The 17,808-nt window shown below is 39.3% G+C and overlaps 1 protein-coding gene across 1 annotated transcript in view; it reads left to right on the top strand.

The window, feature by feature from the left end:
• JMY (junction mediating and regulatory protein, p53 cofactor) overlaps positions 1-5,497 on the top strand; it is a 48,149-nt gene extending 42,652 nt beyond the window's left edge. The window contains exon 11 of the mRNA XM_084881303.1: positions 429-5,497. The gene's annotated coding sequence lies outside the window, so the exon portion shown is untranslated. The remainder of the gene's footprint in view (positions 1-428) is intronic.
• The last annotated feature ends 12,311 nt before the right edge of the window (positions 5,498-17,808 follow it).

Below are 17,808 nucleotides of genomic sequence, written 5' to 3' on the forward strand. Positions count from 1 at the left end.
TTTGTAAAACACCCATTTAAAGACAAGTACTAATCCTGTCCTCTAAATGTCAATCTAACAAAAATTGCTCCCTAGCGAATTTTAAAAATGTAATAGTTCTTATACTGTCAGTTTATTAGGCAAATATTTTTAGATTATATTTTTCCTTTTTGTATTGTCATAAAATGTTACATTAAAAGAAATAAAAAAAGAGAATCAAACATACAACCTTTTAACAGTGATCAGAACCCATATGTAAGTTTTCTCATTTTTATTGCTTTTGAATACAAGCATATATTTTTTTTTTTCAACTGTATAAATGGCCATTTATAAGGAAAATCATCATTGTTCATTCTGGATATTGCTAAAGTTATGAGGAAGCATATATACATACTACCTTTAATAGGTCATTTTTTTTTTTAATACACTGTTATTTCGTTTGTAAACAGGTGACTCATGAAAAAGAAAAAAATACCTGCGGTTGAAGACCGATTCATATTCTTTTGAAAAACAAATTTTGAGCACTTGGTTCCAGAATTGGATTCCATTCGATCCAAAGTGTATTGGCTCAGTGGTGTGAAAAAAGGAAGCACAATTGGCAAGTTATTACTCTTCAGTCATTGCAATAGATGGTGGTTAACATGAGTGTTAGGTGTGCAGTGTTTCTGATTAGAGGAAAGAAAAGACCTTCAAAGAGATGCCCCCCCCCCCTTTTTTTTTTTTTACCATCTTCCCCTCCTGTCCACCCACTTACATACTTATAGTGGCCAGTAAAGCTAGGGGTTGCTATGAGTTGGAAGAGCACTGGGTGGACAGGGGTCTACTGTAAGTTGTATTGGGACTGCTTTGAAATCTATTTTTCAGTGCACTGATAGTCATCTGCTTGAAAATAACAGAGCTTCTTCCATATCAGCTTATATAAATAGTGTGACACTCTGAAAAAGAAGTTTATCATGATAGCCATTGGGCAGGAATTGAAAGAAAATCAGATGATGAACGTTTCCACATTACTTATCTCCAAAGGAATTTTCATAAAGATGTTCAACAATATCTGGAAAGATACAAAACTATGGAGATACATCTAGTTACGTGTTTACCACAATATGATACATTTAACATGGCATATTTTTAGAAAATCACACACTCTTACACTTTGTAAGTTTTTGAAGTAAAAATTTCCATGCTTTTAAATAGCTCTTAATAATTGTGAATTTATAATAGTTTGAATATTATGTGCAGCTTTGTTTATGAGAAGCAATACTTTGTAATTTGATAATTCAAATTATTTTTGGTCTTTTTGTTTGAACTATTGCTTGATTACTGTAATTCAACATGACTTTCCTATTAAGAATCAAAATTCAGGATTCTATAATAGGAATGCAAATTCCTATTTATCATGTCTTTTTATCATGTACCATTTAAGTTTTTATTTTTACGCTCCACAGTGGGGAAAAAAAAAAGTGATCTACAGATATGCAGAAGAAATTAGACAAGCAGAAAAGCCTCCTTAGCTGGCATTTCACTATCCTCACATGCTTTGAGTGGAGTTTTTGGATAGAGCCTTTGTATTTTCACTAAGTTAAACATGTGTGTAGTTCTAGGTGCCTGTTTTGCTATAATGGAGTCCTGAAGGGTGCGTTTATATGAATGGAGCCAGTATGTGTTCTCAGCTGGACTGCTATGGGCTTAAATGAAGATAGATATGTTCGACTCAGTATAATATTCTGTAAAGTAATTCTGCATAAGACAGATCTTGGCCTTTATCTGAAGGGAGGACCAAAGTACCAAAAAAGACTTATTTCTTATGAGGCAATGATCTGACCTAGACTCAGAAAGCAGTCCCAGTGTAAAAGCCCTCCAGTGGATCAGTATTCCGGAGAAGAAGAAAATGCTCACACCCTTGTCACATTAAAGTGTTATTTCCTTGAGAATTATTCATTCATTGAGATTTAGAAAAATACAGGAGGATGCAATGTTAAATTAGCAAAAGCACTAGAACTCATGTCTAGAGGGAATCGCTACCCATTTGGTGTTACAGCTGCGATTCCAAGGGTCCCGTGATCTCCATGAAGATGATCTCACATTTGAAGATGAGTAGGTTAGAGCAGCCAGCTGTGCCCATTCTCTGGTAAATAACTTTCTCTAACATACTCACTTCCCTTGGAGATTCAGATTTCTGCTTCCATAAAATTGCATGTTACTGCAGATCATCAACCTTTAAGAGTTCTCACAAATATTAAAATTTAAAATAACTGTGACCCACTTGTCTTAAGATGAGTTGACCAGATGAATCCTCATTTTAATTTTAAAGCAGTTTTAGACCCCTACAGGAATTATGTTGACATGGTTAATTTTTTTTTTTTCCTTACCCCAGTAAGATGAGCACCTTGGGCCTTAGTATTTCATTTGTATATATTTTAGTTATGATGGTACTTATAGATCACGTTTCCACTTCCAAACTTGCCTGTACTATTTATATGGTTTAAAATATTTGACAGCTATATTTCTGTTAATGTATCATTCCCATATATAAGAATCTGCAAACAACTGCTTATGCTGAATCAGTTTAGAAGTTCATTTACTAATCTAGTCTCAACTACTATATATTTAAAATAGGGAAACAAGTAGGTGGTGGTCTGGGGAATGTTTTGAGAACAGTATTACTGCCCACTTAAATGTCAATGTTTATTATTTCTTCTACTAATGCAACTAAAATTATGTATATATAACCAATGTGGAATGTATAGAGGTATTCCTAATGATTTAAAATCCCAATGGTACTATATTGTAGCAATATGAAAAAATGTCTGGCTAAAAAAAGATTTTTAAAAGATAAGCAACTGTTTTGCTTACTTGATGAATATTTTATAGGCTTATTGAGTTTGTGAGCAGCATAAAAGCAATCATTCCTTAATTCTTCATTGTGAAACTTAAACATTTCTATAAAATGCATTTTTAAATAGACTTTTAGACACGACTGTGACACTAAGTCAGGGGTAGTATTTCCAAAATGGGACTGTGGGGCTTTTCTTATATGAAACCGTAGAAAAATTTCAGCACTTTTATGTTACTAGAGGCCCGGTGCACAAGGCTGCTCCCCAGGGGGAGCCGGCCTAAGCAGGCAGTTGGACATTCTTAGTGCTGCCATGGAGGTGGGAGAGGCTCCCACCACCTTCACTGTGCTCGCCAGCCGTGAGCCCGGCTTCTGGGTTTCTGGCTGAACAACACTCCCCCTGTGGGAATGCACTGGCCACCAGGTGCAGCTCCTGCATTGAGGGTCTGCCCCCTGGTGGTCAGTGCACATCATAGCGACTGGTCACTCCACTGTTCGGTCGATTTGCATATTACCCTTTTATTATGTAGGATGGGATGGGGGGCTTGGTTTCTACAAAGCTGAACTATGTAGCAATATTTGGTAACTTGGTGTGACCACTTTTGTAAAGCATATACTTTGGCCATAGCAGACACTAAGAATTGAAATTCTTTTATTAGCGGAACAAAGATAAATGGGGAGCATTCTCTCTCTTTGGGATGGGACCAGATACAATTAACACAATTTAACTTTATATATTCCCGGATACTCCATTTTTAATTACATTCACTGAGTATGGAATGCTTTTAGCCTAAGAAAATTTTTTTTTCTTTCACTGAATACAAGGGTTTTTTTTTTTAATCTTTATAATTTCATTATTATGCACTTAACATCACATACCAACCTGTAAAGTACTAATGGGTCCTTACAGGCCTTATCAGGGAGTTGAAATTTAATGTACTTTACCATGTTATTTGTAAAACAAAAAAAATTGAACAGATATAAAACATTTAAAAACTGTGGCAGACTCATTGTTAATGTGCAACATTAGATAGTGAAAGCAGAAACCTTAAGTTTTGCCTAATTCTTGCACTGAATTTAAATAATATAAAGTTAAATGTGCATTTTTAAATAGATTTTATTCCCCTTTCACTGCTTAACATAGAAGAACTATGCTTCACGTGGAGGGCTGGCCAGCAGGCCTCATTCCCGGTGGCAGGGAGGGGGTGAGGGAAGGAGAGCACCTTACTGCGGGCGCGCACTGCATTGTTCAGGCTTCTGAGCAGCTCAGCAGTTGTGTCTGAACTGGCTGCAGAGTGCTCTTTTGTTAAAGCACATGTAAAAAATCTCTGCCCAATTGCTTTGTAAGATGAAGCAATGGTATTTTTTATCCTATAAATATAGGCTAATTTAAAAGTTTTCCTACAAAAAATGAGTTTATATTGCTGCCTAAACTATCATGTATGTAAAAAGAGGCTTTTTAAAGGTAAGAGGGAGTCTGGATTATGTGTGTTAAATGTTTGTCCACGGAATTATATCAAAGACATAGTCATGTGGAAATGTTCTCTTTTGCCCATGGTAAATGTATAGCTTGGCATTTGAGGAATTTAATTGAATTCCAAATTTATAAACGTTTCTCCCCTTCTCCATGCATTTATTATGACACTGTAAGGTGCATGTACAGAAAATACCTCTGAGATTGACATATTAAATACTTTATCAATGTTATTTCACACTGAATCTCAAACATTTGTTTTGAGGGTTCGGGGAAAGTTTTTGTGTGTGTTTTTAAAGCCAGGTATAATTAAGATTGGCTTATTTTGGGGAGTTAAGGAAGGACCATGGTAAATGACATATAGACATGTACAAAAGGGAAGTTTTGTTGTTTTGTTTTTTTTTGCATGTTCTATGGTCATCCAAGAGTATATAACAAGTTGGTTTTAAGAAGTCTCCATAATCACAGATGGCATTTTCCCTTCATCTGTTAACCAAAAGAAGTAACCAATATAACCCATATAGTGACTTCTGACTTCAACTTGGACAGAATCCTCACTGTGTCACTGAATTTCTTATTGTACTATATGTATTGCCAAGGTTGAAACCATAATATGTAGTTTATGAAAAATTGAAGGCCACAGATCATTTTGCATGAGTAAAGCCCATTAGGATTAATGAAACTGACATGTTTTTTAGCCTTTCCGGTCAAATGAAAATTTTAATAGCAAACTGATTCACCATTTACTAGCTTTGTGCAATATTATAATGGTAGAAGCAAAACACTAGCACATTGTGCTTAGCTTTTAAGGATGGCTTTAACATCATCACATTACATGGGCAGTGTGCACAGTGTATTGTAAATGCCAACTCTTGCAAATTTACAATACTTAAGTATGCTAAGTTAACATCCTAAAGTATTAAAAAGTACAAAGAAAAAAACTTAAGCAAGCATTTATAGCAATACTTTGAAATCTCCAATAATTGTTTTGACTGTTGCCTTTTGCTCTTTAGTGCAACTTTTCTGCATTGTAATTATTGTATTGCTTTGTATTTCATGTTTTTTACACTCATGACTTCAGAGTTAAGTACTTGTACACCAAGTATTGCAATCACCTTTCTCTTCTTGTACATGCAATGTAACAACATACAGTTTTGGTGCTTAACAATATTCCATTTTTTTTCTTTAATAAAATATATTTATTGCATTTACCTAACTTTGTTTAACATTGATGGGAGATACTGTCACTTCATTTCAAATAGAAGGAGCACAGCAAGTTACATACCTGTTATGTTGATCAGGATTCAGAGACTGTTTATCCCTATACTTCTGGCTCTTCCCGACGACTCTTTATTATGAAATATTTTCATGGCAGCTTTATCTATACTAGTTCCAGCCTTATTCATATCATTTCTGTAACTATCCACATAGTTTGAAAAAAATGATTCCAAAATTGGAAGGTCTTTAAATGCCTTTCATGTTAGCAGTCAATTTGTGTTCATCTAATAAGGGGAGATCAGCTTTATGATTAAATATAGGCCTAGCTTAACTGGATCCCAGCACATACTCTTACCCAACACTGACTTGAAGTCCCCAGCACACACACAGGTCTCAGGGAGGCGTCCTTCAATGGACTGAGGTCCCAGATGCTGCCAAACCCTACCTTTCCCCCAAGTCCTCATTTCCAAAATGATGGGCCGAACAGGATAAACGTTGGGACTTTCCAGCTTCAGGATTCTGTATTGAGAAGTGAGAAATTTGCTGAAAGCGGTTTGGCTCAGTGGATAGAGCATTGGCTTGTGGACTGAAAGGTCCCAGGTTCGATTCCGGTCAAGGGTATGTGCCTTGGTTGCAGGCATACCCCCTGTGGGGGTGTGCAGGAGGCAGCTGATTGGTGTTTCTCTCTCATTGATGTTTCTAATTCTCTATCCTCCCTTCCTCTCTGTAAAAAAATCGATTAAAAAAATTTTTTTTTTAAGTGAGAAATTTCTCTCAGGAAGGGCCTTACTTCCATGTATTCTCTCTACAGATACATCAGCAACTAATCAGAGGGTTCTGAGTACTAGTTTTTCCATAAAATGCACATGATAGGAATGTTAGCCATACTGATAGAATATCACCTTCTGCCTCTTGAATTAAACTTACATACATTAATACACACTCAACGGTACTTCAGAAGACTCCTAGTATCTAGTTCACCCTTTTGAAAATCATGGTGCTATTGGCTAGAGACGGGTTTATTGGGTGGACTTCTCTGTGAGGTTAGCCATCTTTCCTAAGGCAGGTGAAAACCTCCTGAAAATCTAGGCCTGACTGGAATTCCTTACTCTTTGTGGCCTTGTTGCTTATCCTGACCTTGCTGAGTTTCTATAAGCTGATTGAAACCTGAGGAATTATTTGCTATAGGAAGCCCTTTGAGAGAGACTTAAAATTTTTTGATGCGGCACTAGCTGGTTTGGCTCAGTGGATAGAGTGTCAGCCTTTGGACTGAAGGGTCCCAGGTTTGATTCCAGTCAAGGGCACATTCCCGGGTTGTGGGCTCAATCCCCAGTAGGGGGTATACAGGAGGCAACTGGTCAATGATTCTCTCTCATCATTGATATTTCTCTCTCTCCCTTCTCCCTTCCTCTCTGAAATCAATAAAAATATATATTTTAAAAACCTTTGTTGCAAAAATCCCTACATTCCTTCATATTCTGACAGTTACTGAAGGAAATGACATTTAACCACATTTCCCCAGCGCTCTGTCCCTCTGCCCAGGGATACCTTTTCCACAAAGACGCCACAGCTTTGTTGTACACCAGAAACTTGGTTCTCCTTCACTGTTATTAGCATTTTCTCCAGATCTCCCCACTAATAATCTTAGTCATTCACAAGTGTTCTTGCTCATCTTTCTCTAAACCTATTTGTCAACTGCTTAACTTCTAATAGGCTGATGCCATATTATTCTCCTGAGTTCATGCAGACCCATTTCTAATCGCAGCAGCCTCCAACTTTCACCTGCCTCCTCCATTTGCTCTTGGTGATTGCTGTGACCGACACCATACACTCAGGCCACTGAGCTTCTTTCTGATCTCGGATTCTTCCTTGTCCCTAATTCCAAAGGCTAGACCCTGCTATAAATTCAGTAGAGTCTAGGACTTTCTGCCTTCATTCTCCCTAAGGAAAACATGCTACAAGGCTTTCTGTGGGGTCTTTTCCAAGCCTTTCCCCTAAGACCTCAATTCTACATGCTCATCTCATGTCTTTCCTCCGGCACACGTGTCTGTCTAAAATGCTTATCTCAACACCCATCAAAAATCCATCCATTGAGTGTTAATTTGGAAAGCAGGTGGGCAATGTATCTGGCTCCCTGTGTGTCAAAATTCTTAATCAGAACATTGGAAGAAAGGGAATAAGAAGGTTAAGATGCAAAATGAAAAATTACAGAATCTTAAGTTAATCTTCACAATTATACAAAGATTAACCATTTGAGGTACAAGAAAAGGTTAGGCCCAGCCGATGTAGCTCAGTGGTTGCACATCGATCTGTGAACCAGGAGTTCACTGGTTTGATTCCCAGTCAGGACACATGCCCAGGTTGCTGGCTCAATCTGCCATGTAGGGTGTGCAGGAGGCAGCCAATCAGTGATTCTCATCATTGATGTTTCTCTATCCCTTTCCCTTCCTCTCTGAAATCAACATTTTTTTAAAAAGAAAAGGGAAGGGAGTTAGATATTGTCCACATTGACAACTCTAAGTGGCAGAGAGGGATTTGCTTTAAAATCCCTCCATTACTCCCCATAGCACCTTCACTATTAGCCCAGGGAGGTCCAACTCAGTGAGCACTTCCTAATCAGTCTCACTCTCTTCCGTGTATTTAAATGACCTCTGTGTAGTGACATTGCCCAATTTGACTTTTTAAATTTTTTTTTTCCAACTTATACCTCTTCTCAGAACTCTTGGTCTCTTGAGTGTTCAGCTGCCTGTTGATCTCATCATTCGGATGCCTCATACCTATTTCAAATAGAACATATAAAAAATGGTTCCCTTGATCCAATCCTTCTCAGCTTTATGTATCTTTCACAATTCATTCAGTTCTGCAATTTAGCACCTGGAAGTTATCCCTGCTGCCTTGCTCAACCTCACCTTCCACATTCAATCTATATCTAGTCCTAACAAGCTGAATTCCAGTTTACCTCTGACAAATCCACTGCTTTTTCCATCTCTTACTGCCCTCTGACCCAGAGCACCTTCGTCACAGCTAGACTACTACACTAGTCACTTAACTGATCTTTTCACTGCCATTCTTGTCTCCTTCCAACTTAATCTGCACTCACTAATGTCTCACTCCCCTGCATAAAGCCCTCCAATTGCTTTCCATTGACTTAGGATAAAATCCCAAATCTTGAAATCCCAATTCATAAAAGAAATACAAATGACTAATGTGCATACTAAAAAAACCCAAAAAAAAACTCTACCTAAATTGTAACAAGGAGAACATAATTAAAACAAAATGAGATACCATTACACTTTGAAGAATGGTTAAAATTGAAACAATTGGCATTTTCATGTATAATCAAGGATTTTGAAGAAAACAGGAACTTTCATACACTACTAGTGGTAGTATAAATGGTATAACTATTGGAAAACTAGGCATTAGCTACAAAAGTTGGATGTATGCTTACCCTGCAATCTAGTTGAAATATGTATATACTTGAACCAGGAGACATCTGCAAGAATGCTTATAGCAGCATTTTTCCTAATAGCCAACAACCAAAATACATAAATGCCCATGCACTGATGGACAGACAGTTGTGGTATATTCCTAAAATGTGGTGTGTCCTACAATGGAGTGCCGTAGAACACTGAAAATGAATAGACCTGCACAGTTCCGATGCGTCTCATAAAGTTGAGCAAAAGAAGCAAAAAAGAATAATACATGATTCCGGTCATATAAAGTTAAAAAAAAAAAAACAGATAAAACTAAACTAGTATTTAGACTATTATTTAAGCAGTAAAACTTTTTTAAAAGCAAAGGTATGATTACCATAATTAAAACCCTATGGTCACATTGGAGGGAAAGGAGAGCTTTGTGACTAAAATTCTGTGGAGCTGTCAAGCTCTTATTGGTTGGCCAGGGTGGTGATTAGATGGGGGTCCACTTTACAATAACTTGGGTAAGCTTTACATTTAATGTTACTGTATTTTTCTGAATAAGCAGTACATTTCCTAATAAAAAAGGTTTGAAAACTCTAAAATAGTGTTGTTCTATTATTCTGTAAATTGCTTCTAGAATTGAAGTGGCCAAATACGTTTTATACACAAATACTTTGCATGCTTGCTCTACAAAACAATAAGGACAATGAAAAAACCAACTCATCTCAAGACTTCTGCTCCACAGAGTTCTATGCCTTTCCATCGGCTGTGTGTGTGCGTGTGTGTGTGTGTGTGTGTGTGCGCGCGCGCATGTGTGTGTGGGCCTTAAACTCCTTTTCTAGGTGTTCTACTATTTAGGTTTCTTGTGAGGAAGTAGATAGGAAAATCTTTAAAAAATTCATCAAATAAAGATATGCTACAGACAATAGGGTGCTGAAGGCCTGGCCTGGAGGAGGGCTGGAGGGGGTTAATGGAGGGAAAGGGGGACATTGTAATACATTCAACAATAAAGAATTATTTTTTTTAAAAAAGATTCTACAACATAGCAGTCATAGTGGTTAAGAGCAGGGACTACTAGCTGTGAATGTGGACAAATTCTGTGTGCTTCCGTTTGTTCATCTGCAATATGGATGGTTTCTACTTCATACGGTTGTGGTATGGGCTAATGCATACATAAATGTTAGCTGTTATTCTGAAAATAGAATACCAAAGTTCTTCATACACACACACAAATACACAAAGATTTGTGTAATTTGAAAGCAGGAACATCTGAATCTAGAGTAGCCACTCCTGAAAAGTAGCCACAGTCTGAAAAGGCAGCAATAGTTATATACATTTCCTGTTGTAATAGAACAATTTCATTCACATATCTCAAAATGAATATTCTGCAATAAGCAACATTTTAAATTAACAGAAAACCTTTATGTTGGCTCTTCATAGGAAGAATTGGGTGCAATGGAAAAATGCAGGAGATGGGATCCTAAAGAATCTAAAAAGTAATCCAAAAATATGTCAGTGAACTTTCCGTTAAATATGGTGGCTTCAAACATCAATACCTCTTTGTAAAGTCCTAACATGGCAATAAAGGAATTAAAAGAGGAGAAAACTGTGGACAAGAAATGTCAGTAAGTGTTTGGAAGAGACCTAGGCCGTTGGTGGAGGGAGCTGACCTGAGTGCAGCCAGAAGCAAGCCAAGCCCCAAGGGGCCTCGCTTTGGGAGGCACCCTCTCCTTCGAAGGGTGGGGATGAGAGGTAAGTGTGGAAAGTCAAAAAGAAGCAATTGATCTCACCCCCATCTCCAGGCCCTCCTTCCCCCCTGTAAGATGCTAGAGGTTCATTCTCTGGATAAAATGAACCAGAGAAAATCTAGGCTCCTATAGCAGGCACAGAGGAGGGCAGTGAATGCTGAACACTGAAGATTAAGTTAAAATCCTTCAGAATCACGGGGAACCTCAGCTAGGCACCTCCAGCCCCCAGATGAATCTGGAAGATGCTTCTGTAGAAATTAAAACCCCCAGAGAAAAGGCCATCATGAATGTGTGAGGAGAGATGGAGATTTACCAAACAGGGAAGCTGGTCTCCCACCCAATCATCTTACCCCCAAAGATACTAGCCAACCAGCCCCCCCTTCCTGCCCCCAGGGCTCCCAGGGTCTCACTGCAGAAGATGAACAGACTACTCAGAATCATAGTTTCAGAACGTCTCCGCCCGAGGGACGGACGGGTTAAAACAACTAAAGAAAGTAACTCAGAAAACAAGACAATTTGGAGAGTAGGAGAAAAACATTAAAATTACTTTTGTCAGAAAAATAAGGTGAAATACTGCACTCATGATACAAGAATGTGTTGCAGCAAAAAGGAATAGTCTGAAAACAAGGAGTGACACTTAGAAATGAAAACTTTGACAGCTGAAGAGGGCATGGAAGAAATAAATGGTGATGGAAAAAATAAAATGCATTTTGAAAAATTCAACTTTTAGAGCTGAATAAATCGCTAAGGAGATGAACAATAGAAAAGAGGATTGATTTGGCTCATCAACATCTGATTGATGGCAGGAAGAAGAGAGAAGTGGAGGAGAGACCATTATTAAACAGTACAAGAAACTTACTGTTCTCTTCGCCACAAATTGAGTTGCATTTCTTTTCATGTGCAATAGGATTCTGAGAGGCCTCTGAGGAGTGTCCCTAGAGGAATTGGGAAAAAACGCTCCCTGATATGAGCGACCTAAGGTATTGGGTTGGAGACAGAGTTTTTGGCAGAGCAGTGGGAGCAGAGCCAGAGTGGAGAAGTCTGCAGAGCAAATGGAAAATTGGGAAGAGATAATTCGTGAGCATACAATTCTTTCAAAAATTTTTGAAAAGAGAAATCAACCAATAGCTCAAGGATTAAAGGTGGGTATTTTTTATAGGTAAGAAACACTAAGTCATAGCAATATCTTTACAGACACAGCTCCCAGGGCACTGGAGACTAAGAAGAAAATAAACAAATGGGACTACACAAAGTTAAAAGCTGCACAGCAAAAGAAACCATCAACAAAACAAGAAAGCCCACTGCATGGGAGAATATTTTTGCCAATGACATTTCCAATAATGGTTTAATCTCCAAAATTTACAGAGAACTCATACGACTTAACAAAAGGAAGATAAAACAATCCAATCAAAATATGGGCATAGTTGGTCCGAAGGTTGTGGGTTATTGTTAAGCTGATTAACAAAATATGGGCAAAGAATCTAAATAGACACTTTTTGAAAGAGGACATACAGAAGGTCAAGAGATACATGAAAACATGCTCAAAGTCACTAATCATCCGAGAGATGCAAATCAAAACAACAATGAGATACCATTTCACACCTGTAAGAATGGCTATCATCAACAAATCAACAAATAAGTGCTAGAGAGGATGTAGAGAAAAAGGAACCCTCGCGCACTGCTGGTGGGAATGCAGACTGGTGCAGCCACTGTGGAAAACAGCATGGCGTTTCCTCAAAAAGTTAAAAATGCAACTCCCATTTGACCCATTAATCCCACTTCTAGGACTATATCCCAAGAATCCAGAAATACCAACCAGAAAGGATATATGCACCCCTATATTAATAGCAGCACAATTTACAATAGCTAAGATTTGGAAACAACGTAAGTGCCCATTAGCAGATGAGTGGATTAAAAAACTGTGGTACATCTACACAATGGAATACTACGTCACTATAAAAAAGAAGGAACTTTTACCATTTGCAACAGCATGGATGGGACTGGAGAGAATTATACTAAGCAAAATAAGCCAGTCGGAGAAAGATAAATATCACATGTTCTCACTCATATGTGGGATATAATGAACAACATAAACTTATGAACAAAAATAGATCCAGAGACAAACGATAAGAGAGGGGCAGGCAGAGAGCAACCAAAAGACTTGTATGCATGCATATTAGCATATTAATGGACACAGGCGCTGGGGCAGTGGGAGCTTGCCCAGGGTGGGAATGGCTGTGGTAAGGGGGACAACTGGGAAAAAAAGAAGACATCTATAACACTTTAGACAATAATAATAATAATTAAAAAAAAAAAAAGAGAGAAACACTAAGGCATGCTTATGTGCTGAGGTACTGATACAAAATAGATAAAAAGTAAAAGTGGCTTGAAATAACAATTATTATTGCTTCTTAGGTAAATAAGACCACTTATAATTAATAAAGGGAAACTGGGGAAGAAAATTATCCAATTCAGGCATCTCAAACATCTTTGACCTCAATGATGGGAATGATTTAAATTCAAAGGATTAGAGGAGGTTTATGGTTTTTCCCAAGTACCCACCTCAATTCCCCCTAGTTATAGAATGTACATGAACACAGCCATTAGAGCTATTCTGGTCATGAATGGATTTTCTAGAAAAAGTTTCTCCCACAGTATTTTCACTGACTTCTTGTGTCACTAGTATACGGACTTGATTAGTCCACATTTAAGGTGGTACTTTTATTATCCTCTTGTTCAACAAGTAATTTTAAAAAATATATATATTTTATTGATTTTTTACAGAGAGGAAGGGAGAGAGATAGAGAGCTAGAAACATTGATGAGAGAGAAACACTGACCAGCTGCCTCTTGCACACCCCCTACCGGGGATGCGCCCGCAACCAATGTACATGCCCTTGCCCGGAATCCAACCTGGGACCTTTCAGTCCGCACACAAGACGCTCTACCACTGAGCCAAACCGGCTTCGGCTGAACAAGTAATTTAACATTCAACAGGATCTACTACATACAGACAACGTGCCCTGGATGATACACAGGTATCTGTAATTCTAGGGCGCGGAATTAGGTTGCAAAGAAAAGCAAGTCTCCGCACTCACAGTGCTCGATAGCGGACGTAAGTGTTAGACCCGCCAACCAGCCCCGCAATGTCTGACACCCATCATGGCCATCAGGACAGGACCACGTGGCACAGAAACAACCCCGTTGGTAGGGGTAGGGCCTCGCCTCCGGCCACGCCTCCAGGATGTGCCATGGTTTGGTAATCCAGGGGTCCCCTCATGGAAGTAGAAAAGCAGCTTCAGCGTGGGGTGGTTCGAACAACCTGAAGCCACCTTCCTTAAGTCGCTGTCCTAGTTACTCTGCCAGGCAACCCAAAGGGCCAGGACCACCGCTGAATCACGCAGCTGTCAGCTCTGCCTCCCCCAAGCCACAGGCGCCAACATCACAGCGCTGTCCAGCCACCCCTGGGAGAGAACATCACAAGCCAGGGACCCGCTGCAGCTCAGGCTCCGAGGGCAGGTGTGAGATGCAATGTGTGGTGTGAAAGGGCAAGAGCAGTGCTGGCCGAGCATAGGCAGGACCTACTTTACTCCCTGGCAATGGCTGCTTTGCAGGAAGAGTCTGATTCCAGTTCAGTCAAGAATTTGCTGTTGTGAATGTTCTCCCTGTGCAAAATATCTGCTATTTCAATAGCCATCAGGGAACGCAGACGAAGAGTGAAAGGAACAGTAATGACCAGGAAACCTTTCCGAGTCACAGAGAACGCTCCTATCCAAGAAGAAATAATTTCACTCTGTTTTTGCAAATGCAAATAAGAATGGAAATTTAACATGGTCATTTTCACCATGGAATAGATTTTTCACTGCTGCCAAGTTCTACAATAATCCTAAATGCCTCTCATTCATTCCCGCGCTGAGGATTGGTCCACAGCAGGTCAGAATTGAGAACTGCTGCCTTTCTCTCAGCTAGATTCCAGCCATTAAAAGCTTTAATTTTTTTTTAAGTGCAGCAGGCTAAGAGCTTGGATTTAGGATCTGGCTTTAGGCATCTAGCGGTCTTAGGCTGCATTTTTTTTTCTAGAGAATTATGAGTGAGTGCCATGAAACAGAGAGACTCCTGGAGGGAGGCGATTTTTAGTTCTGCTCTGGCTGTGTGAGCTTAGGCTAGTCACTTACCTTCTCTGGGCCTCAGTTTCCTCCTTTGAGAAGTTGGATAGGAGAATCTCTGAGGTCCCTTCCAGTTCCCATATCCTGTGGTTCCATATATGATGTCAAACCAAAATATCGATAAATCACTCTGGTGGCCTATGAAAGAAGAAAGTGCCCTACAGCTTTCTAATTTCTGAACAGAACATTTAAAAGGCAGAATGGAACCTACTCTCTGAGTGGACACACGCCTCCTGGGCAGAGGGAAAGAAGAAATGTCTTTTAAGGAGCCCGATATGCCAAAAAGAGCTGCCTGCCACCATTCATTTGCCTTTGTTGCCGAACCAGCTGGCTCTCAGGAATCCACAGGGTGCTGGGGGGAGAGAGCCAGGAAAGCCCGCCTGCCTGGTTCCTACTTCGGCCCCAAAGCAGTTCTTTGTTCTGAGGTTTACAATTATTTTTTTACAAATTCACACAAACAGCCCAGAAACTAAAGTGCTTTCTAGAATACTTGGTCCCTGGCTGGATAGTTAAGTTGGTTAGAGCATCGTCCCAATACACCAAGGTTATGGGTTTGTTCCTGATCAGGGCACATACAAGCATCAACCAATGAATTATTAAATAAGTGTAACAACAAATTTATGTTTCTCTCTCTCTCTCTCTCTCTCTCTCTCTCTCTCTCTCTCTCTCTCTCTTTCTCTCTCTCTCAATTTAAAAAAAAAAAGATTGTTCTATTTGGTTCACCAACCTTTTTTTGGTATCATAGCCTCACAAAACTTGTCTGCTGCCCATTATGTATTTTCTTCAGGCTTCAAATTTTATAGTTAAGAGCTTACAAAATGTTTCCCTAGTAGCTTTGAGAAATTATTTACATATAATCTGTACCCATATGAAGTGTACAATTTGATAAACGTTGACAGTTTTGCACACGTGTGAAACTGCCATCACAATCAAGACACAGAACATTTCACCACCAAGAACTAATTCCCTTGTACATTTTTGTGATCCATAGACAACCACTGACCTGCTTTTTGTCACTACAATAGATTAGTTTGCCTTCTCCAGAATTTTGAGTAAGTGGCATCAGATAGTATGTACTCTTGTGTCTGGCTTCTTCCATTTAATGTCATGAAATTCATTCCTGTTGCATGTATCAGTAGTTTGTTCCTTCTTGTTGCTAAGTAGTAGTCCACTGTATAGATGGTGTTACATTTTGTTTATTCATTCATCTGTTAATGGGCATTGGGTTATTTCCAGTTTAGGGCTCTTGTGAGGACATGATTTTATTTCTTTCAAGTAAAGGAGCAGGATGTCTGGATCATTTGCTGGGTGTGTGTTTAAAGAAAGTTCACAAAATGTCCAGACAACAGTAAATGACCGCCAGGCACACCTTTGCCCTCACATGAGAGAAGCCTTTGTTTCTTTCTAGAGGCGCTGAATAAGGTATAGAGCATTTCTCCCATTTGCAGAGGAGGAAACTGTGGCCTGGGGAGATGAAAATATGTCCACAAAAGAGCGGCAGGCATGTTAGAGGTGTCGGCAGGTCACGTGTGTGAAGAGCGCTGCACGGCCAATGAGCGTGTCGAGTGCTTCACGGAAGGACAAGAGGGGCTGCCCAGCGCAGGGGCCCAGCTCACCTATGGATCGTCCTGGTCAGGAAGGATCTAAGCCTCACTTACACCTGATGGCATGGCCTTCTCTGCCTAGAATCCAGGGGGGGGAACAGTTTTAGCATGACTTCTGATAAAGCCCTAAAACCATGGTCGGCAAACTGTGGCTCACGAGCCACATGCGGCTCTTTGGCCACTTGAGTGTGGCTCTTCCACAAAATACCACGGCCTGGGCGAGTCCATTTTGAAGGAGTGGTGTTAGAAGAAGTTTAAGTTTAAAAAATTTGACTCTCAAAAGAAATTTCAATCGTTGTTGCTATTTGGCTCTGTTGACTAATGAGTTTGCGGACCACTGGCCTAGAAGCCCCTGGACCTTACCAGGCCTGTGTGAAGACAGCCACTTCTCCGAGGCCAGCGCTGCCCAGAGAGCTGGGCCACACCGTATGGGCACAATTTACACCTTCCATGAATGCACAGCCACTAGAAATGAGTTTGGCTTGAATTCATTTAAGAGGAATCCAGTGTGGAAATATTTGTTCATGTTTTCATTCTTGTTTGCAATAAAAATGGAATAAAATAAATGACCACATCTCCTCCTTAATCCAAAACATAAGCCTAACAAAATTTTGATTAAAAACAATAAGTTTGCTCTCTATTGTCAATAGTATGCATGATTCTCGGAAGGATATTTGTAAAACCATCTTTAGCAATAACAGCGAATCTTATTTCAGATGGGATGGCATTTTAAGTGTTGCAATCAAGCAGATGTGGGGGTAAAGGGGAGAGATCAACCAAAGGACTTGTATGCGTGCATATAAGCCTAACCAATGGACACAGACACCAGGGGGGTGAGGGCATGAGCAGGAAGGGGGATGGCAATGGGGCGATAAGGACACTTAATCAATGAAGAATAAAGGACCAATAAAAAAGAATATGAATATTTAAAGGGAAAAAAATATGTTACTTGAAGGCACATAACCATAACCCAACAGCAAATAAAATTAGTTTCATTTCTCTCAGAAAAAAACAACTTTGAGTTTGTGATACAAAAAGAATATGTTATTAAGTCTTTCTCTGTATGCCTTTTTCTTGACACACCCAGAGGAAAAAAAATTGGAATGAAATTCAAAAATTCTTTGAACCAAATAACAAAGAGGAAGAAATGGCAGCTTACTGAAAAGCATTACATTTATCGCATTTACAAATGTGACATCGTTTTTTTTCAAAGACAGCCCAGGTTCTGCAGAGAAAACAAAGGCCCCGTCATCATTGAAGTTGCTTTTATAGCCTGAAGATTAAGTTGCATCTCAAAAGCGTTCCTGTGGTTTTCATGCTTTAAACGTGCTGCAGGTTTTTAAGGAACCCGTAAGTACTCTGGCTCTA

This window comes from Pipistrellus hanaki (assembly GCF_964339955.1).
Source record: "Pipistrellus hanaki genome assembly, chromosome: 4".
Lineage (NCBI taxonomy): Eukaryota > Metazoa > Chordata > Mammalia > Chiroptera > Vespertilionidae > Pipistrellus > Pipistrellus hanaki.